The following is a 23,228-nucleotide window of genomic DNA, read 5'->3' on the forward strand; positions in this document are numbered from 1 at the left end:
CTTACGGCAAACCTAATCGAAACACTTTAGGTTAACTTCCCACAGGATTCTGAGATGTCTGAAAGTTGTTTCATACTTGTGCACATAAAGGCAAAAAAGTTGATTTCTCAGTGAATAGAATGCTTTGACATAAATGTAGTTTCCATTTCAATTGTACTCAAAAGTCCTGACTGCAAACCTAATAGAAACAGCTTTGGTTAACTTTCGACATCACTATAAGTAGTTTGAAAGTTGTTTCATGGCTGTACACTTCAACACAAAAAAGTTGTTATCTCAGTGCATGCAATGCTTAGACAATACAAATAGTATACATTTCAATTTTACACCAAAGCACTTCCTGCAAACCTAATGGAAACAACTTAGATTAACTTCCCACATGATTTTGAGATGTCTGAAAGTTGTTTCATATCTGTGCACATAAAGACAAAAAAGTTGATTTCTCAGTGAATGGAATGCTTTGACATAAATGTAGTTTCCATTTCTATTGTACTCAAAGGTCCTGACTGCAAACCTAATGGAAACAGCTTAGGTTAACTTTCGACATGACTATGAGTAGTTTGAAAGTTGTTTCATGGCTGTACACATCAACACAAAAAAGTTGTTATCTCAGTGCATGCAATGCTTAGACAATACAAATAGTATACATTTCAATTTTACACCAAAGCACTTACTGCAAACCTAATGGAAACACTTTAGGTTAACTTCCCACATGATTCTGAGATGTCTGAAAGTTGTTTCATGCCTGTGCACATAAAGACAAAAAAGTTGATTTCTCAGTGAATAGAATGCTTTGCCATAAATGTAGTTTCCATTTCAATTGCACTCAAAAGTCCTGACTGCAAACCTAAAGGAAACACCTTAGGTTAACTTTCCACATGATTATTAGTAGTTTGAATGTTGTTTCATGGCTGTACACATCAACACAAAAAAGTTGTTATCTCAGTGCATGTAATGCTTAGACAATACAAATAGTATACATTTCAATTTTACATCAAAGCACTTACGGCAAACCTAATCGAAACACTTTAGGTTAACTTCCCACAGGATTCTGAGATGTATGAAAGTTGTTTCATACCTGTGCACATAAAGACAAAAAAGTTGATTTCTAAGTGAATAGAATGCTTTGACATAAATGTAGTTTCCATTTCAATTGTACTCAAAAATCCTGACGGCAAACCTAATGGAAACACCTTAGGTGAACTTTCCACGTGATTATGAGCAGTTTGAAAGTTGTTTCGTGGCTGTACACATCAACACAAAAAAGTTGTTATCTCAGTGCATGTAATGCTTAGACAATACAAATAGTATACATTTCAATTTTACACCAAAGCACTTACTGCAAACCTAATGGAAACACCTTAGGTTAACTTCCCACATTATTCTGAGATGCTGAAAGTTGTTTCATACTTGTGCACATAAAGGCAAAAAAGTTGATTTCTCAGTGAATAGAATGCTTTGACATAAATGTAGTTTCCATTTCAATTGCACTCAAAAGTCCTGACTGCAAACCTAATGGAAACAGCTTAGGTTAACTTTCCACATGATTATTAGTAGTTTGAAAGTTGTTTCATGGCTGTACACTTCAACACAAAAAAGTTGTTATCTCAGTGCATGCAATGCTTAGACAATACAAATAGTATACATTTCAATTTTACACCAAAGCACTTCCTGCAAACCTAATGGAAACAAATTAGATTAACTTCCCACATGATTTTGAGATGTCTGAAAGTTGTTTCATACCTGTGCACATAAAGACAAAAAAAGTTGATTTCTCAGTGAATGGAATGCTTTGACATAAATGTAGTTTCCATTTCAATTGTACTCAAAGGTCCTGACTGCAAACCTAATGGAAACAGCTTAGGTTAACTTTCGACATGACTATGAGTAGTTTGAAAGTTGTTTCATGGCTGTACACATCAACACAAAAAAGTTGTTATCTCAGTGCATGCAATGCTTAGACAATACAAATAGTATACATTTCAATTTTACACCAAAGCACTTACTGCAAACCTAATGGAAACACTTTAGGTTAACTTCCCACATGATTCTGAGATGTCTGAAAGTTGTTTCATGCCTGTGCACATAAAGACAAAAAAGTTGATTTCTCAGTGAATAGAATGCTTTGCCATAAATGTAGTTTCCATTTCAATTGCACTCAAAAGTCCTGACTGCAAACCTAATGGAAACACCTTAGGTTAACTTTCCACATGATTATTAGTAGTTTGAATGTTGTTTCATGGCTGTACACTTCAACAGAAAAAAGTTGTTATCTCAGTGCATGCAATGCTTAGACAATACAAATAGTATACATTTCAATTTTACACCAAAGCACTTCCTGCAAACCTAATGGAAACAACTTAGATTAACTTCCCACATGATTTTGAGATGTCTGAAAGTTGTTTCATACCTGTGCACATAAAGACAAAAAAGTTGAATTCTAAGTGAATAGAATGCTTTGACATAAATGTAGTTTCCATTTCAATTGTACTCAAAAATCCTGACGGCAAACCTAATGGAAACACCTTAGGTGAACTTTCCACGTGATTATGAGCAGTTTGAAAGTTGTTTCGTGGCTGTACACATCAACACAAAAAAGTTGTTATCTCAGTGCATGTAATGCTTAGACAATACAAATAGTATACATTTCAATTTTACACCAAAGCACTTACTGCAAACCTAATGGAAACACCTTAGGTTAACTTCCCACATTATTCTGAGATGTCTGATAGTTGTTTCATACTTGTGCACATAAAGGCAAAAAAGTTGATTTCTCAGTGAATAGAATGCTTTGACATAAATGTAGTTTCCATTTCAATTGTACTCAAAAATCCTGACGGCAAACCTAATGGAAACACCTTAGGTGAACTTTCCACGTGGTTATGAGCAGTTTGAAAGTTGTTTCGTGGCTGTACACATCAACACAAAAAAGTTGTTATCTCAGTGCATGTAATGCTTAGACAATACAAATAGTATACATTTCAATTTTACACAAAAAGCACTTACTGCAAACCTAATGGAAACACCTTAGGTTAACTTCCCACATTATTCTGAGATGTCTGAAAGTTGTTTCATACTTGTGCACATAAAGGCAAAAAAGTTGATTTCTCAGTGAATAGAATGCTTTGACATAAATGTAGTTTCCATTTCAATTGCACTCAAAAGTCCTGACTACAAACCTAATGGAAACAGCTTAGGTTAACTTTCCACATGATTATTAGTAGTTTGAAAGTTGTTTCATGGCTGTACACTTCAACACAAAAAAGTTGTTATCTCAGTGCATGCAATGCTTAGACAATACAAATAGTATACATTTCAATTTTACACCAAAGCACTTCCTGCAAACCTAATGGAAACAACTTAGATTAACTTCCCACATGATTCTGAGATGTCTGAAAGTTGTTTCATACCTGTGCACATAAAGACAAAAAAGTTGATTTCACAGTGAATGGAATGCTTTGACATAAATGTAGTTTCCATTTCAATTGTACTCAAAAGTCCTGACTGCAAACTTAATGGAAACAGCTTAGGTTAACTTTCCACATGATTATGAGTAGTTTGAAAGTTGTTTCATGGCTGTACACATCAACACAAAAAAGTTGTTATCTCAGTGCATGCAATGCTTAGACAATACAAATAGTATACATTTCAATTTTACATCAAAGCACTTACGGCAAACTTAATCGAAACACTTTAGGTTAACTTCCCACAGGATTCTGAGATGTATGAAAGTTGTTTCATACCTGTGCACATAAAGACAAAAAAGTTGATTTCTAAGTGAATAGAATGCTTTGACATAAATGTAGTTTCCATTTCAATTGTACTCAAAAATCCTGACGGCAAACCTAATGGAAACACCTTAGGTGAACTTTCCACGTGATTATGAGCAGTTTGAAAGTTGTTTCGTGGCTGTACACATCAACACAAAAAAGTTGTTATCTCAGTGCATGTAATGCTTAGACAATACAAATAGTATACATTTCAATTTTACACCAAAGCACTTACTGCAAACCTAATGGAAACACCTTAGGTTAACTTCCCACATTATTCTGAGATGCTGAAAGTTGTTTCATACTTGTGCACATAAAGGCAAAAAAGTTGATTTCTCAGTGAATAGAATGCTTTGACATAAATGTAGTTTCCATTTCAATTGCACTCAAAAGTCCTGACTGCAAACCTAATGGAAACAGCTTAGGTTAACTTTCCACATGATTATTAGTAGTTTGAAAGTTGTTTCATGGCTGTACACTTCAACACAAAAAAGTTGTTATCTCAGTGCATGCAATGCTTAGACAATACAAATAGTATACATTTCAATTTTACACCAAAGCACTTCCTGCAAACCTAATGGAAACAAATTAGATTAACTTCCCACATGATTTTGAGATGTCTGAAAGTTGTTTCATACCTGTGCACATAAAGACAAAAAAGTTGATTTCTCAGTGAATGGAATGCTTTGACATAAATGTAGTTTCCATTTCAATTGTACTCAAAGGTCCTGACTGCAAACCTAATGGAAACAGCTTAGGTTAACTTTCGACATGACTATGAGTAGTTTGAAAGTTGTTTCATGGCTGTACACATCAACACAAAAAAGTTGTTATCTCAGTGCATGCAATGCTTAGACAATACAAATAGTATACATTTCAATTTTACACCAAAGCACTTACTGCAAACCTAATGGAAACACTTTAGGTTAACTTCCCACATGATTCTGAGATGTCTGAAAGTTGTTTCATGCCTGTGCACATAAAGACAAAAAAGTTGATTTCTCAGTGAATAGAATGCTTTGCCATAAATGTAGTTTCCATTTCAATTGCACTCAAAAGTCCTGACTGCAAACCTAATGGAAACACCTTAGGTTAACTTTCCACATGATTATTAGTAGTTTGAATGTTGTTTCATGGCTGTACACTTCAACACAAAAAAGTTGTTATCTCAGTGCATGCAATGCTTAGACAATACAAATAGTATACATTTCAATTTTACATCAAAGCACTTACGGCAAACCTAATCGAAACACTTTAGGTTAACTTCCCACAGGATTCTGAGATGTATGAAAGTTGTTTCATACCTGTGCACATAAAGACAAAAAAGTTGATTTCTAAGTGAATAGAATGCTTTGACATAAATGTAGTTTCCATTTCAATTGTACTCAAAAATCCTGACGGCAAACCTAATGGAAACACCTTAGGTGAACTTTCCACGTGATTATGAGCAGTTTGAAAGTTGTTTCGTGGCTGTACACATCAACACAAAAAAGTTGTTATCTCAGTGCATGTAATGCTTAGACAATACAAATAGTATACATTTCAATTTTACACCAAAGCACTTACTGCAAACCTAATGGAAACACCTTAGGTTAACTTCCCACATTATTCTGAGATGCTGAAAGTTGTTTCATACTTGTGCACATAAAGGCAAAAAAGTTGATTTCTCAGTGAATAGAATGCTTTGACATAAATGTAGTTTCCATTTCAATTGCACTCAAAAGTCCTGACTGCAAACCTAATGGAAACAGCTTAGGTTAACTTTCCACATGATTATTAGTAGTTTGAAAGTTGTTTCATGGCTGTACACTTCAACACAAAAAAGTTGTTATCTCAGTGCATGCAATGCTTAGACAATACAAATAGTATACATTTCAATTTTACACCAAAGCACTTCCTGCAAACCTAATGGAAACAAATTAGATTAACTTCCCACATGATTTTGAGATGTCTGAAAGTTGTTTCATACCTGTGCACATAAAGACAAAAAAGTTGATTTCTCAGTGAATGGAATGCTTTGACATAAATGTAGTTTCCATTTCAATTGTACTCAAAGGTCCTGACTGCAAACCTAATGGAAACAGCTTAGGTTAACTTTCGACATGACTATGAGTAGTTTGAAAGTTGTTTCATGGCTGTACACATCAACACAAAAAAGTTGTTATCTCAGTGCATGCAATGCTTAGACAATACAAATAGTATACATTTCAATTTTACACCAAAGCACTTACTGCAAACCTAATGGAAACACTTTAGGTTAACTTCCCACATGATTCTGAGATGTCTGAAAGTTGTTTCATGCCTGTGCACATAAAGACAAAAAAGTTGATTTCTCAGTGAATAGAATGCTTTGCCATAAATGTAGTTTCCATTTCAATTGTACTCAAAAATCCTGACGGCAAACCTAATGGAAACACCTTAGGTGAACTTTCCACGTGATTATGAGCAGTTTGAAAGTTGTTTCGTGGCTGTACACATCAACACAAAAAAGTTGTTATCTCAGTGCATGTAATGCTTAGACAATACAAATAGTATACATTTCAATTTTACACAAAAAGCACTTACTGCAAACCTAATGGAAACACCTTAGGTTAACTTCCCACATTATTCTGAGATGTCTGAAAGTTGTTTCATACTTGTGCACATAAAGGCAAAAAAGTTGATTTCTCAGTGAATAGAATGCTTTGACATAAATGTAGTTTCCATTTCAATTGCACCCAAAAGTCCTGACTACAAACCTAATGGAAACAGCTTAGGTTAACTTTCCACATGATTATTAGTAGTTTGAAAGTTGTTTCATGGCTGTACACTTCAACACAAAAAAGTTGTTATCTCAGTGCATGCAATGCTTAGACAATACAAATAGTATACATTTCAATTTTACACCAAAGCACTTCCTGCAAACCTAATGGAAACAACTTAGATTAACTTCCCACATGATTCTGAGATGTCTGAAAGTTGTTTCATACCTGTGCACATAAAGACAAAAAAGTTGATTTCACAGTGAATGGAATGCTTTGACATAAATGTAGTTTCCATTTCAATTGTACTCAAAAGTCCTGACTGCAAACTTAATGGAAACGGCTTAGGTTAACTTTCCACATGATTATGAGTAGTTTGAAAGTTGTTTCATGGCTGTACACATCAACACAAAAAAGTTGTTATCTCAGTGCATGCAATGCTTAGACAATACAAATAGTATACATTTCAATTTTACATCAAAGCACTTACGGCAAACCTAATCGAAACACTTTAGGTTAACTTCCCACAGGATTCTGAGATGTCTGAAAGTTGTTTCATACTTGTGCACATAAAGGCAAAAAAGTTGATTTCTCAGTGAATAGAATGCTTTGACATAAATGTAGTTTCCATTTCAATTGTACTCAAAAGTCCTGACTGCAAACCTAATAGAAACAGCTTTGGTTAACTTTCGACATGACTATAAGTAGTTTGAAAGTTGTTTCATGGCTGTACACATCAACACAAAAAAGTTGTTATCTCAGTGCATGCAATGCTTAGACAATACAAATAGTATACATTTCAATTTTACACCAAAGCACTTACTGCAAACCTAATGGAAACACTTTAGGTTAACTTCCCACATGATTCTGAGATGTCTGAAAGTTGTTTCATGCCTGTGCACATAAAGACAAAAAAGTTGATTTCTCAGTGAATGGAATGCTTTGACATAAATGTAGTTTCCATTTCAATTGTACTCAAAAGTCCTGACTGCAAACCTAATGGAAACAGCTTTGGGTAACTTTCCACATGATTATGAGTAGTTTGAAAGTTGTTTCATGGCTGTACACATCAACACAAAAAAGTTGTTATCTCAGTGCATGCAATGCTTAGACAATACAAATAGTATACATTTCAATTTTACATCAAAGCACTTACGGCAAACCTAATCGAAACACTTTAGGTTAACTTCCCACAGGATTCTGAGATGTATGAAAGTTGTTTCATACCTGTGCACATAAAGACAAAAAAGTTGATTTCTAAGTGAATAGAATGCTTTGACATAAATGTAGTTTCCATTTCAATTGTACTCAAAAATCCTGACGGCAAACCTAATGGAAACACCTTAGGTGAACTTTCCACGTGATTATGAGCAGTTTGAAAGTTGTTTCGTGGCTGTACACATCAACACAAAAAAGTTGTTATCTCAGTGCATGTAATGCTTAGACAATACAAATAGTATACATTTCAATTTTACACCAAAGCACTTACTGCAAACCTAATGGAAACACCTTAGGTTAACTTCCCACATTATTCTGAGATGTCTGAAAGTTGTTTCATACTTGTGCACATAAAGGCAAAAAAGTTGATTTCTCAGTGAATAGAATGCTTTGACATAAATGTAGTTTCCATTTCAATTGTACTCAAAAGTCCTGACTGCAAACCTAATGGAAACAGCTTAGGTTAACTTTCCACATGATTATTAGTAGTTTGAAAGTTGTTTCATGGCTGTACACTTCAACACAAAAAAGTTGTTATCTCAGTGCATGCAATGCTTAGACAATACAAATAGTATACATTTCAATTTTACACCAAAGCACTTCCTGCAAACCTAATGGAAACAACTTAGATTAACTTCCCACATGATTCTGAGATGTCTGAAAGTTGTTTCATACCTGTGCACATAAAGACAAAAAAGTTGATTTCACAGTGAATGGAATGCTTTGACATAAATGTAGTTTCCATTTCAATTGTACTCAAAAGTCCTGACTGCAAACTTAATGGAAACAGCTTAGGTTAACTTTCCACATGATTATGAGTAGTTTGAAAGTTGTTTCATGGCTGTACACATCAACACAAAAAAGTTGTTATCTCAGTGCATGCAATGCTTAGACAATACAAATAGTATACATTTCAATTTTACAGTAAAGCACTTACGGCAAACCTAATCGAAACACTTTAGGTTAACTTCCCACAGGATTCTGAGATGTCTGAAAGTTGTTTCATACTTGTGCACATAAAGGCAAAAAAGTTGATTTCTCAGTGAATAGAATGCTTTGACATAAATGTAGTTTCCATTTCAATTGTACTCAAAAGTCCTGACTGCAAACCTAATAGAAACAGCTTTGGTTAACTTTCGACATCACTATAAGTAGTTTGAAAGTTGTTTCATGGCTGTACACTTCAACACAAAAAAGTTGTTATCTCAGTGCATGCAATGCTTAGACAATACAAATAGTATACATTTCAATTTTACACCAAAGCACTTCCTGCAAACCTAATGGAAACAACTTAGATTAACTTCCCACATGATTTTGAGATGTCTGAAAGTTGTTTCATATCTGTGCACATAAAGACAAAAAAGTTGATTTCTCAGTGAATGGAATGCTTTGACATAAATGTAGTTTCCATTTCTATTGTACTCAAAGGTCCTGACTGCAAACCTAATGGAAACAGCTTAGGTTAACTTTCGACATGACTATGAGTAGTTTGAAAGTTGTTTCATGGCTGTACACATCAACACAAAAAAGTTGTTATCTCAGTGCATGCAATGCTTAGACAATACAAATAGTATACATTTCAATTTTACACGAAAGCACTTACTGCAAACCTAATGGAAACACTTTAGGTTAACTTCCCACATGATTCTGAGATGTCTGAAAGTTGTTTCATGCCTGTGCACATAAAGACAAAAAAGTTGATTTCTCAGTGAATAGAATGCTTTGCCATAAATGTAGTTTCCATTTCAATTGCACTCAAAAGTCCTGACTGCAAACCTAAAGGAAACACCTTAGGTTAACTTTCCACATGATTATTAGTAGTTTGAATGTTGTTTCATGGCTGTACACATCAACACAAAAAAGTTGTTATCTCAGTGCATGTAATGCTTAGACAATACAAATAGTATACATTTCAATTTTACATCAAAGCACTTACGGCAAACCTAATCGAAACACTTTAGGTTAACTTCCCACAGGATTCTGAGATGTATGAAAGTTGTTTCATACCTGTGCACATAAAGACAAAAAAGTTGATTTCTAAGTGAATAGAATGCTTTGACATAAATGTAGTTTCCATTTCAATTGTACTCAAAAATCCTGACGGCAAACCTAATGGAAACACCTTAGGTGAACTTTCCACGTGATTATGAGCAGTTTGAAAGTTGTTTCGTGGCTGTACACATCAACACAAAAAAGTTGTTATCTCAGTGCATGTAATGCTTAGACAATACAAATAGTATACATTTCAATTTTACACCAAAGCACTTACTGCAAACCTAATGGAAACACCTTAGGTTAACTTCCCACATTATTCTGAGATGCTGAAAGTTGTTTCATACTTGTGCACATAAAGGCAAAAAAGTTGATTTCTCAGTGAATAGAATGCTTTGACATAAATGTAGTTTCCATTTCAATTGCACTCAAAAGTCCTGACTGCAAACCTAATGGAAACAGCTTAGGTTAACTTTCCACATGATTATTAGTAGTTTGAAAGTTGTTTCATGGCTGTACACTTCAACACAAAAAAGTTGTTATCTCAGTGCATGCAATGCTTAGAGAATACAAATAGTATACATTTCAATTTTACACCAAAGCACTTCCTGCAAACCTAATGGAAACAAATTAGATTAACTTCCCACATGATTTTGAGATGTCTGAAAGTTGTTTCATACCTGTGCACATAAAGACAAAAAAAGTTGATTTCTCAGTGAATGGAATGCTTTGACATAAATGTAGTTTCCATTTCAATTGTACTCAAAGGTCCTGACTGCAAACCTAATGGAAACAGCTTAGGTTAACTTTCGACATGACTATGAGTAGTTTGAAAGTTGTTTCATGGCTGTACACATCAACACAAAAAAGTTGTTATCTCAGTGCATGCAATGCTTAGACAATACAAATAGTATACATTTCAATTTTACACCAAAGCACTTACTGCAAACCTAATGGAAACACTTTAGGTTAACTTCCCACATGATTCTGAGATGTCTGAAAGTTGTTTCATGCCTGTGCACATAAAGACAAAAAAGTTGATTTCTCAGTGAATAGAATGCTTTGCCATAAATGTAGTTTCCATTTCAATTGCACTCAAAAGTCCTGACTGCAAACCTAATGGAAACACCTTAGGTTAACTTTCCACATGATTATTAGTAGTTTGAATGTTGTTTCATGGCTGTACACTTCAACAGAAAAAAGTTGTTATCTCAGTGCATGCAATGCTTAGACAATACAAATAGTATACATTTCAATTTTACACCAAAGCACTTCCTGCAAACCTAATGGAAACAACTTAGATTAACTTCCCACATGATTTTGAGATGTCTGAAAGTTGTTTCATACCTGTGCACATAAAGACAAAAAAGTTGAATTCTAAGTGAATAGAATGCTTTGACATAAATGTAGTTTCCATTTCAATTGTACTCAAAAATCCTGACGGCAAACCTAATGGAAACACCTTAGGTGAACTTTCCACGTGATTATGAGCAGTTTGAAAGTTGTTTCGTGGCTGTACACATCAACACAAAAAAGTTGTTATCTCAGTGCATGTAATGCTTAGACAATACAAATAGTATACATTTCAATTTTACACCAAAGCACTTACTGCAAACCTAATGTAAACACCTTAGGTTAACTTCCCACATTATTCTGAGATGTCTGATAGTTGTTTCATACTTGTGCACATAAAGGCAAAAAAGTTGATTTCTCAGTGAATAGAATGCTTTGACATAAATGTAGTTTCCATTTCAATTGTACTCAAAAATCCTGACGGCAAACCTAATGGAAACACCTTAGGTGAACTTTCCACGTGATTATGAGCAGTTTGAAAGTTGTTTCGTGGCTGTACACATCAACACAAAAAAGTTGTTATCTCAGTGCATGTAATGCTTAGACAATACAAATAGTATACATTTCAATTTTACACAAAAAGCACTTACTGCAAACCTAATGGAAACACCTTAGGTTAACTTCCCACATTATTCTGAGATGTCTGAAAGTTGTTTCATACTTGTGCACATAAAGGCAAAAAAGTTGATTTCTCAGTGAATAGAATGCTTTGACATAAATGTAGTTTCCATTTCAATTGCACTCAAAAGTCCTGACTACAAACCTAATGGAGACAGCTTAGGTTAACTTTCCACATGATTATTAGTAGTTTGAAAGTTGTTTCATGGCTGTACACTTCAACACAAAAAAGTTGTTATCTCAGTGCATGCAATGCTTAGACAATACAAATAGTATACATTTCAATTTTACACCAAAGCACTTCCTGCAAACCTAATGGAAACAACTTAGATTAACTTCCCACATGATTCTGAGATGTCTGAAAGTTGTTTCATACCTGTGCACATAAAGACAAAAAAGTTGATTTCACAGTGAATGGAATGCTTTGACATAAATGTAGTTTCCATTTCAATTGTACTCAAAAGTCCTGACTGCAAACTTAATGGAAACAGCTTAGGTTAACTTTCCACATGATTATGAGTAGTTTGAAAGTTGTTTCATGGCTGTACACATCAACACAAAAAAGTTGTTATCTCAGTGCATGCAATGCTTAGACAATACAAATAGTATACATTTCAATTTTACATCAAAGCACTTACGGCAAACTTAATCGAAACACTTTAGGTTAACTTCCCACAGGATTCTGAGATGTATGAAAGTTGTTTCATACCTGTGCACATAAAGACAAAAAAGTTGATTTCTAAGTGAATAGAATGCTTTGACATAAATGTAGTTTCCATTTCAATTGTACTCAAAAATCCTGACGGCAAACCTAATGGAAACACCTTAGGTGAACTTTCCACGTGATTATGAGCAGTTTGAAAGTTGTTTCGTGGCTGTACACATCAACACAAAAAAGTTGTTATCTCAGTGCATGTAATGCTTAGACAATACAAATAGTATACATTTCAATTTTACACCAAAGCACTTACTGCAAACCTAATGGAAACACCTTAGGTTAACTTCCCACATTATTCTGAGATGCTGAAAGTTGTTTCATACTTGTGCACATAAAGACAAAAAAGTTGATTTCTCAGTGAATGGAATGCTTTGACATAAATGTAGTTTCCATTTCAATTGTACTCAAAGGTCCTGACTGCAAACCTAATGGAAACAGCTTAGGTTAACTTTCGACATGACTATGAGTAGTTTGAAAGTTGTTTCATGGCTGTACACATCAACACAAAAAAGTTGTTATCTCAGTGCATGCAATGCTTAGACAATACAAATAGTATACATTTCAATTTTACACCAAAGCACTTACTGCAAACCTAATGGAAACACTTTAGGTTAACTTCCCACATGATTCTGAGATGTCTGAAAGTTGTTTCATGCCTGTGCACATAAAGACAAAAAAGTTGATTTCTCAGTGAATAGAATGCTTTGCCATAAATGTAGTTTCCATTTCAATTGCACTCAAAAGTCCTGACTGCAAACCTAATGGAAACACCTTAGGTTAACTTTCCACATGATTATTAGTAGTTTGAATGTTGTTTCATGGCTGTACACTTCAACACAAAAAAGTTGTTATCTCAGTGCATGCAATGCTTAGACAATACAAATAGTATACATTTCAATTTTACACCAAAGCACTTCCTGCAAACCTAATGGAAACAACTTAGATTAACTTCCCACATGATTTTGAGATGTCTGAAAGTTGTTTCATACCTGTGCACATAAAGACAAAAAAGTTGAATTCTAAGTGAATAGAATGCTTTGACATAAATGTAGTTTCCATTTCAATTGTACTCAAAAATCCTGACGGCAAACCTAATGGAAACACCTTAGGTGAACTTTCCACGTGATTATGAGCAGTTTGAAAGTTGTTTCGTGGCTGTACACATCAACACAAAAAAGTTGTTATCTCAGTGCATGTAATGCTTAGACAATACAAATAGTATACATTTCAATTTTACACCAAAGCACTTACTGCAAACCTAATGGAAACACCTTAGGTTAACTTCCCACATTATTCTGAGATGTCTGATAGTTGTTTCATACTTGTGCACATAAAGGCAAAAAAGTTGATTTCTCAGTGAATAGAATGCTTTGACATAAATGTAGTTTCCATTTCAATTGTCCTCAAAAGTCCTGACTGCAAACCTAATAGAAACAGCTTTGGTTAACTTTCGACATGACTATGAGTAGTTTGAAAGTTGTTTCATGGGTGTACACATCAACACAAAAAAGTTGTTATCTCAGTGCATGCAATGCTTAGACAATACAAATAGTATACATTTCAATTTTACATCAAAGCACTTACGGCAAACCTAATCGAAACACTTTAGGTTAACTTCCCACAGGATTCTGAGATGTATGAAAGTTGTTTCATACCTGTGCACATAAAGACAAAAAAGTTGATTTCTAAGTGAATAGAATGCTTTGACATAAATGTAGTTTCCATTTCAATTGTACTCAAAAATCCTGACGGCAAACCTAATGGAAACACCTTAGGTGAACTTTCCACGTGATTATGAGCAGTTTGAAAGTTGTTTCGTGGCTGTACACATCAACACAAAAAAGTTGTTATCTCAGTGCATGTAATGCTTAGACAATACAAATAGTATACATTTCAATTTTACACCAAAGCACTTACTGCAAACCTAATGGAAACACCTTAGGTTAACTTCCCACATTATTCTGAGATGCTGAAAGTTGTTTCATACTTGTGCACATAAAGGCAAAAAAGTTGATTTCTCAGTGAATAGAATGCTTTGACATAAATGTAGTTTCCATTTCAATTGCACTCAAAAGTCCTGACTGCAAACCTAATGGAAACAGCTTAGGTTAACTTTCCACATGATTATTAGTAGTTTGAAAGTTGTTTCATGGCTGTACACTTCAACACAAAAAAGTTGTTATCTCAGTGCATGCAATGCTTAGACAATACAAATAGTATACATTTCAATTTTACACCAAAGCACTTCCTGCAAACCTAATGGAAACAACTTAGATTAACTTCCCACATGATTTTGAGATGTCTGAAAGTTGTTTCATACCTGTGCACATAAAGACAAAAAAGTTGATTTCTCAGTGAATGGAATGCTTTGACATAAATGTAGTTTCCATTTCAATTGTACTCAAAGGTCCTGACTGCAAACCTAATGGAAACAGCTTAGGTTAACTTTCGACATGACTATGAGTAGTTTGAAAGTTGTTTCATGGCTGTACACATCAACACAAAAAAGTTGTTATCTCAGTGCATGCAATGCTTAGACAATACAAATAGTATACATTTCAATTTTACACCAAAGCACTTACTGCAAACCTAATGGAAACACTTTAGGTTAACTTCCCACATGATTCTGAGATGTCTGAAAGTTGTTTCATGCCTGTGCACATAAAGACAAAAAAGTTGATTTCTCAGTGAATAGAATGCTTTGCCATAAATGTAGTTTCCATTTCAATTGTACTCAAAAATCCTGACGGCAAACCTAATGGAAACACCTTAGGTGAACTTTCCACGTGATTATGAGCAGTTTGAAAGTTGTTTCGTGGCTGTACACATCAACACAAAAAAGTTGTTATCTCAGTGCATGTAATGCTTAGACAATACAAATAGTATACATTTCAATTTTACACAAAAAGCACTTACTGCAAACCTAATGGAAACACCTTAGGTTAACTTCCCACATTATTCTGAGATGTCTGAAAGTTGTTTCATACTTGTGCACATAAAGGCAAAAAAGTTGATTTCTCAGTGAATAGAATGCTTTGACATAAATGTAGTTTCCATTTCAATTGCACCCAAAAGTCCTGACTACAAACCTAATGGAAACAGCTTAGGTTAACTTTCCACATGATTATTAGTAGTTTGAAAGTTGTTTCATGGCTGTACACTTCAACACAAAAAAGTTGTTATCTCAGTGCATGCAATGCTTAGACAATACAAATAGTATACATTTCAATTTTACACCAAAGCACTTCCTGCAAACCTAATGGAAACAACTTAGATTAACTTCCCACATGATTCTGAGATGTCTGAAAGTTGTTTCATACCTGTGCACATAAAGACAAAAAAGTTGATTTCACAGTGAATGGAATGCTTTGACATAAATGTAGTTTCCATTTCAATTGTACTCAAAAGTCCTGACTGCAAACTTAATGGAAACGGCTTAGGTTAACTTTCCACATGATTATGAGTAGTTTGAAAGTTGTTTCATGGCTGTACACATCAACACAAAAAAGTTGTTATCTCAGTGCATGCAATGCTTAGACAATACAAATAGTATACATTTCAATTTTACATCAAAGCACTTACGGCAAACCTAATCGAAACACTTTAGGTTAACTTCCCACAGGATTCTGAGATGTCTGAAAGTTGTTTCATACTTGTGCACATAAAGGCAAAAAAGTTGATTTCTCAGTGAATAGAATGCTTTGACATAAATGTAGTTTCCATTTCAATTGTACTCAAAAGTCCTGACTGCAAACCTAATAGAAACAGCTTTGGTTAACTTTCGACATGACTATAAGTAGTTTGAAAGTTGTTTCATGGCTGTACACATCAACACAAAAAAGTTGTTATCTCAGTGCATGCAATGCTTAGACAATACAAATAGTATACATTTCAATTTTACACCAAAGCACTTACTGCAAACCTAATGGAAACACTTTAGGTTAACTTCCCACATGATTCTGAGATGTCTGAAAGTTGTTTCATGCCTGTGCACATAAAGACAAAAAAGTTGATTTCTCAGTGAATGGAATGCTTTGACATAAATGTAGTTTCCATTTCAATTGTACTCAAAAGTCCTGACTGCAAACCTAATGGAAACAGCTTTGGGTAACTTTCCACATGATTATGAGTAGTTTGAAAGTTGTTTCATGGCTGTACACATCAACACAAAAAAGTTGTTATCTCAGTGCATGCAATGCTTAGACAATACAAATAGTATACATTTCAATTTTACATCAAAGCACTTACGGCAAACCTAATCGAAACACTTTAGGTTAACTTCCCACAGGATTCTGAGATGTATGAAAGTTGTTTCATACCTGTGCACATAAAGACAAAAAAGTTGATTTCTAAGTGAATAGAATGCTTTGACATAAATGTAGTTTCCATTTCAATTGTACTCAAAAATCCTGACGGCAAACCTAATGGAAACACCTTAGGTGAACTTTCCACGTGATTATGAGCAGTTTGAAAGTTGTTTCGTGGCTGTACACATCAACACAAAAAAGTTGTTATCTCAGTGCATGTAATGCTTAGACAATACAAATAGTATACATTTCAATTTTACACCAAAGCACTTACTGCAAACCTAATGGAAACACCTTAGGTTAACTTCCCACATTATTCTGAGATGTCTGAAAGTTGTTTCATACTTGTGCACATAAAGGCAAAAAAGTTGATTTTTCAGTGAATAGAATGCTTTGACATAAATGTAGTTTCCATTTCAATTGCACTCAAAAGTCCTGACTGCAAACCTAATGGAAACAGCTTAGGTTAACTTTCCACATGATTATTAGTAGTTTGAAAGTTGTTTCATGGCTGTACACTTCAACACAAAAAAGTTGTTATCTCAGTGCATGCAATGCTTAGACAATACAAATAGTATACATTTCAATTTTACACCAAAGCACTTCCTGCAAACCTAATGGAAACAACTTAGATTAACTTCCCACATGATTTTGAGATGTCTGAAAGTTGTTTCATACCTGTGCACATAAAGACAAAAAAGTTGATTTCTCAGTGAATGGAATGCTTTGACATAAATGTAGTTTCCATTTCAATTGTACTCAAAGGTCCTGACTGCAAACCTAATGGAAACAGCTTAGGTTAACTTTCGACATGACTATGAGTAGTTTGAAAGTTGTTTCATGGCTGTACACATCAACACAAAAAAGTTGTTATCTCAGTGCATGCAATGCTTAGACAATACAAATAGTATACATTTCAATTTTACACCAAAGCACTTACTGCAAACCTAATGGAAACACTTTAGGTTAACTTCCGACATGATTCTGAGATGTCTGAAAGTTGTTTCATGCCTGTGCACATAAAGACAAAAAAGTTGATTTCTCAGTGAATAGAATGCTTTGCCATAAATGTAGTTTCCATTTCAATTGCACTCAAAAGTCCTGACTGCAAACCTAATGGAAACACCTTAGGTTAACTTTCCACATGATTATTAGTAGTTTGAATGTTGTTTCATGGCTGTACACTTCAACACAAAAAAGTTGTTATCTCAGTGCATGCAATGCTTAGACAATACAAATAGTATACATTTCAATTTTACACCAAAGCACTTCCTGCAAACCTAATGGAAACAACTTAGATTAACTTCCCACATGATTTTGAGATGTCTGAAAGTTGTTTCATACCTGCGCACATAAAGACAAAAAAGTTGAATTCTATGTGAATAGAATGCTTTGACATAAATGTAGTTCCCATTTCAATTGTACTCAAAAATCCTGATGGCAAACCTAATGGAAACACCTTAGGTGAACTTTCCACGTGATTATGAGCAGTTTGAAAGTTGTTTCGTGGCTGTACACATCAACACAAAAAAGTTGTTATCTCAGTGCATGTAATGCTTAGACAATACAAATAGTATACATTTCAATTTTACACCAAAGCACTTACTGCAAACCTAATGGAAACACCTTAGGTTAACTTCCCACATTATTCTGAGATGTCTGATAGTTGTTTCATACTTGTGCACATAAAGGCAAAAAAGTTGATTTCTCAGTGAATAGAATGCTTTGACATAAATGTAGTTTCCATTTCAATTGTCCTCAAAAGTCCTGACTGCAAACCTAATAGAAACAGCTTTGGTTAACTTTCGACATGACTATGAGTAGTTTGAAAGTTGTTTCATGGGTGTACACATCAACACAAAAAAGTTGTTATCTCAGTGCATGCAATGCTTAGACAATACAAATAGTATACATTTCAATTTTACATCAAAGCACTTACGGCAAACCTAATCGAAACACTTTAGGTTAACTTCCCACAGGATTCTGAGATGTATGAAAGTTGTTTCATACCTGTGCACATAAAGACAAAAAAGTTGATTTCTAAGTGAATAGAATGCTTTGACATAAATGTAGTTTCCATTTCAATTGTACTCAAAAATCCTGACGGCAAACCTAATGGAAACACCTTAGGTGAACTTTCCACGTGATTATGAGCAGTTTGAAAGTTGTTTCGTGGCTGTACACATCAACACAAAAAAGTTGTTATCTCAGTGCATGTAATGCTTAGACAATACAAATAGTATACATTTCAATTTTACACAAAAAGCACTTACTGCAAACCTAATGGAAACACCTTAGGTTAACTTCCCACATTATTCTGAGATGTCTGAAAGTTGTTTCATACTTGTGCACATAAAGGCAAAAAAGTTGATTTCTCAGTGAATAGAATGCTTTGACATAAATGTAGTTTCCATTTCAATTGCACTCAAAAGTCCTGACTACAAACCTAATGGAAACAGCTTAGGTTAACTTTCCACATGATTATTAGTAGTTTGAAAGTTGTTTCATGGCTGTACACTTCAACACAAAAAAGTTGTTATCTCAGTGCATGCAATGCTTAGACAATACAAATAGTATACATTTCAATTTTACACCAAAGCACTTCCTGCAAACCTAATGGAAACAACTTAGATTAACTTCCCACATGATTCTGAGATGTCTGAAAGTTGTTTCATACCTGTGCACATAAAGACAAAAAAGTTGATTTCACAGTGAATGGAATGCTTTGACATAAATGTAGTTTCCATTTCAATTGTACTCAAAAGTCCTGACTGCAAACTTAATGGAAACAGCTTAGGTTAACTTTCCACATGATTATGAGTAGTTTGAAAGTTGTTTCATGGCTGTACACATCAACACAAAAAAGTTGTTATCTCAGTGCATGCAATGCTTAGACAATACAAATAGTATACATTTCAATTTTACATCAAAGCACTTACGGCAAACCTAATCGAAACACTTTAGGTTAACTTCCCACAGGATTCTGAGATGTATGAAAGTTGTTTCATACCTGTGCACATAAAGACAAAAAAGTTGATTTCTAAGTGAATAGAATGCTTTGACATAAATGTAGTTTCCATTTCAATTGTACTCAAAAATCCTGACGGCAAACCTAATGGAAACACCTTAGGTGAACTTTCCACGTGATTATGAGCAGTTTGAAAGTTGTTTCGTGGCTGTACACATCAACACAAAAAAGTTGTTATCTCAGTGCATGTAATGCTTAGACAATACAAATAGTATACATTTCAATTTTACACCAAAGCACTTACTGCAAACCTAATGGAAACACCTTAGGTTAACTTCCCACATTATTCTGAGATGCTGAAAGTTGTTTCATACTTGTGCACATAAAGGCAAAAAAGTTGATTTCTCAGTGAATAGAATGCTTTGACATAAATGTAGTTTCCATTTCAATTGCACTCAAAAGTCCTGACTGCAAACCTAATGGAAACAGCTTAGGTTAACTTTCCACATGATTATTAGTAGTTTGAAAGTTGTTTCATGGCTGTACACTTCAACACAAAAAAGTTGTTATCTCAGTGCATGCAATGCTTAGACAATACAAATAGTATACATTTCAATTTTACACCAAAGCACTTCCTGCAAACCTAATGGAAACAAATTAGATTAACTTCCCACATGATTTTGAGATGTCTGAAAGTTGTTTCATACCTGTGCACATAAAGACAAAAAAGTTGATTTCTCAGTGAATGGAATGCTTTGACATAAATGTAGTTTCCATTTCAATTGTACTCAAAGGTCCTGACTGCAAACCTAATGGAAACAGCTTAGGTTAACTTTCGACATGACTATGAGTAGTTTGAAAGTTGTTTCATGGCTGTACACTTCAACACAAAAAAGTTGTTATCTCAGTGCATGCAATGCTTAGACAATACAAATAGTATACATTTCAATTTTACACCAAAGCACTTCCTGCAAACCTAATGGAAACAACTTAGATTAACTTCCCACATGATTCTGAGATGTCTGAAAGTTGTTTCATACCTGTGCACATAAAGACAAAAAAGTTGATTTCACAGTGAATGGAATGCTTTGACATAAATGTAGTTTCCATTTCAATTGTACTCAAAAGTCCTGACTGCAAACTTAATGGAAACGGCTTAGGTTAACTTTCCACATGATTATGAGTAGTTTGAAAGTTGTTTCATGGCTGTACACATCAACACAAAAAAGTTGTTATCTCAGTGCATGCAATGCTTAGACAATACAAATAGTATACATTTCAATTTTACATCAAAGCACTTACGGCAAACCTAATCGAAACACTTTAGGTTAACTTCCCACAGGATTCTGAGATGTCTGAAAGTTGTTTCATACTTGTGCACATAAAGGCAAAAAAGTTGATTTCTCAGTGAATAGAATGCTTTGACATAAATGTAGTTTCCATTTCAATTGTACTCAAAAGTCCTGACTGCAAACCTAATAGAAACAGCTTTGGTTAACTTTCGACATGACTATAAGTAGTTTGAAAGTTGTTTCATGGCTGTACACATCAACACAAAAAAGTTGTTATCTCAGTGCATGCAATGCTTAGACAATACAAATAGTATACATTTCAATTTTACACCAAAGCACTTACTGCAAACCTAATGGAAACACTTTAGGTTAACTTCCCACATGATTCTGAGATGTCTGAAAGTTGTTTCATGCCTGTGCACATAAAGACAAAAAAGTTGATTTCTCAGTGAATGGAATGCTTTGACATAAATGTAGTTTCCATTTCAATTGTACTCAAAAGTCCTGACTGCAAACCTAATGGAAACAGCTTTGGGTAACTTTCCACATGATTATGAGTAGTTTGAAAGTTGTTTCATGGCTGTACACATCAACACAAAAAAGTTGTTATCTCAGTGCATGCAATGCTTAGACAATACAAATAGTATACATTTCAATTTTACATCAAAGCACTTACGGCAAACCTAATCGAAACACTTTAGGTTAACTTCCCACAGGATTCTGAGATGTATGAAAGTTGTTTCATACCTGTGCACATAAAGACAAAAAAGTTGATTTCTAAGTGAATAGAATGCTTTGACATAAATGTAGTTTCCATTTCAATTGTACTCAAAAATCCTGACGGCAAACCTAATGGAAACACCTTAGGTGAACTTTCCACGTGATTATGAGCAGTTTGAAAGTTGTTTCGTGGCTGTACACATCAACACAAAAAAGTTGTTATCTCAGTGCATGTAATGCTTAGACAATACAAATAGTATACATTTCAATTTTACACCAAAGCACTTACTGCAAACCTAATGGAAACACCTTAGGTTAACTTCCCACATTATTCTGAGATGTCTGAAAGTTGTTTCATACTTGTGCACATAAAGGCAAAAAAGTTGATTTCTCAGTGAATAGAATGCTTTGACATAAATGTAGTTTCCATTTCAATTGCACTCAAAAGTCCTGACTGCAAACCTAATGGAAACAGCTTAGGTTAACTTTCCACATGATTATTAGTAGTTTGAAAGTTGTTTCATGGCTGTACACTTCAACACAAAAAAGTTGTTATCTCAGTGCATGCAATGCTTAGACAATACAAATAGTATACATTTCAATTTTACACCAAAGCACTTCCTGCAAACCTAATGGAAACAACTTAGATTAACTTCCCACATGATTCTGAGATGTCTGAAAGTTGTTTCATACCTGTGCACATAAAGACAAAAAAGTTGATTTCACAGTGAATGGAATGCTTTGACATAAATGTAGTTTCCATTTCAATTGTACTCAAAAGTCCTGACTGCAAACTTAATGGAAACAGCTTAGGTTAACTTTCCACATGATTATGAGTAGTTTGAAAGTTGTTTCATGGCTGTACACATCAACACAAAAAAGTTGTTATCTCAGTGCATGCAATGCTTAGACAATACAAATAGTATACATTTCAATTTTACATCAAAGCACTTACGGCAAACTTAATCGAAACACTTTAGGTTAACTTCCCACAGGATTCTGAGATGTATGAAAGTTGTTTCATACCTGTGCACATAAAGACAAAAAAGTTGATTTCTAAGTGAATAGAATGCTTTGACATAAATGTAGTTTCCATTTCAATTGTACTCAAAAATCCTGACGGCAAACCTAATGGAAACACCTTAGGTGAACTTTCCACGTGATTATGAGCAGTTTGAAAGTTGTTTCGTGGCTGTACACATCAACACAAAAAAGTTGTTATCTCAGTGCATGTAATGCTTAGACAATACAAATAGTATACATTTCAATTTTACACCAAAGCACTTACTGCAAACCTAATGGAAACACCTTAGGTTAACTTCCCACATTATTCTGAGATGCTGAAAGTTGTTTCATACTTGTGCACATAAAGACAAAAAAGTTGATTTCTCAGTGAATGGAATGCTTTGACATAAATGTAGTTTCCATTTCAATTGTACTCAAAGGTCCTGACTGCAAACCTAATGGAAACAGCTTAGGTTAACTTTCGACATGACTATGAGTAGTTTGAAAGTTGTTTCATGGCTGTACACAT

This window comes from Mobula birostris, chromosome 20, assembly GCF_030028105.1.
Source record: "Mobula birostris isolate sMobBir1 chromosome 20, sMobBir1.hap1, whole genome shotgun sequence".
NCBI classification, from domain to species: domain Eukaryota; kingdom Metazoa; phylum Chordata; class Chondrichthyes; order Myliobatiformes; family Myliobatidae; genus Mobula; species Mobula birostris.